The sequence below is a fragment of the Crocodylus porosus genome, unplaced genomic scaffold, assembly GCF_001723895.1.
Source record: "Crocodylus porosus isolate Cpor-Errol unplaced genomic scaffold, CroPor_comp1, whole genome shotgun sequence".
NCBI lineage: Eukaryota > Metazoa > Chordata > Crocodylia > Crocodylidae > Crocodylus > Crocodylus porosus.
Window position 1 is genome coordinate 14,654,949 of NW_017728932.1, and position 1,605 is coordinate 14,656,553.

Below are 1,605 nucleotides of genomic sequence, written 5' to 3' on the forward strand. Positions count from 1 at the left end.
TGACCAGGAATAATGGTCACAAGCTGGCAGAGGGTAGGTTTAGGTTAGATATCAGGAGGCGCTACTTCATGATCAGGGCGGCTAGGGTCTGGAACCAACTTCCAAGAGAAGTGGTGCACGCTCCTACCCTCTGGGTGTTTAAGATGAGGTCAGATGCACATCTTGCTGTGGTCGTTTGACCCCAGTATTCTTTCCTGCCATGGCAGGGGGTCGGACTAGATGATCTGCTCAGGTCCCTTCCGACCCTAGAAACTATGAAACTATTACTATGCAAGTGGGGACACAGGCTCCTCCATCCATATGATATGTACAGCAGAAATATCATCTACAAGATCAGTGCAATATAGATGAAAGATAACTACATCTCTTTATATTTGCATCTTGTACAATTTAACAAATCATGTACTCTTTCTTCAGTAGGCACTTGGGAACAAAAAGCCCCCTCAAAACCTTTCATTAAACTTCAAAACTATGGAAAAGTTCCCATTTCTTTCAAACAGACTTCTGAGAGTTTGAAGATAAGATCTCAGGGCAGGCCAGTCATGCAAGATCTTATGCAGACTTCATATAGGAAGGCCTGATTGCCAGAAATTATAAAGAGCCCAAAGTCAAAGCAATCTGTGGGAGCTCAGGATCGTTGAAATTCAGGCCTTATAAGCTTAAATGGAGCAGAGATCATCAAAGAACAAGCTCATGTAGCTAGGAATATTATATTGATCGTACCACTAAGTAAAGATAGGTTAATATCAGACTAGTACATTTATATCTGAGGATGAAAAGTGTTGTACACAAGTGATTAAGTTGCAATACAGAGGGGATCATTAAAAGCTCAGCAGTTACTGCAAACCACAGATACTATTCGATATTACCACTCAGAGGTATATTTTAAATAGAACCACACATGGAGGGAAATGATGAACTTTTAAAAAACAGACTTCAGCTCTGATCTTGCAAACATTTTTGCATGAGCTTAACTTCATGTACTGAGCATTCAAATCCTGCAAATAGTTCAGGGTCAGAAGAGAACTCTTCAAGGGTTGTCTCCCCTTAAAAAAACCAAACAACCTAACAACGATACTACTGAATTAATACCATCTCTGGGCTGAAAGTGTATTGAAATAACTCATTCTGGAGGGTTTAAAAGCTTTGCTTAAAAGCCCAGTGGCCTTGCAGGCGATTGTGGAGGGCTGCAAATAAGAGTTCAAAGTGAGAGGCAAACCCTTATTGTAGCTTGAAAAAGAAATGCAAAACTCCAGAGCTCTTGGTTCAGAAATAACACCTTTTTTGCATTTCTTTCTTGTCCCAGACTAACACGGCTACCAAATACAAGCACAGCTTGAGGTACTTTCTGAGCTAAGGTGGCCATCAGAGGACATTCTGGTTATCTTCTCCTCTGTCCTTTATTGGTATGAGACCCCACGCCTCTATGGCCTCTATTTTTCTCTTCAAGAAAAAGAACGCGGTTCTGGACAACCGGACTGTCCTCTATGGTAGTCACCTACCAGGCCACCTACCCTGATGCCCACCTGCTCCCTCAGGGACCCGCCTCAGCGCCCCCCTTGCCCTTGTACCCCCACTACTCCTCCAGGACCCCCCAGCCCCTCC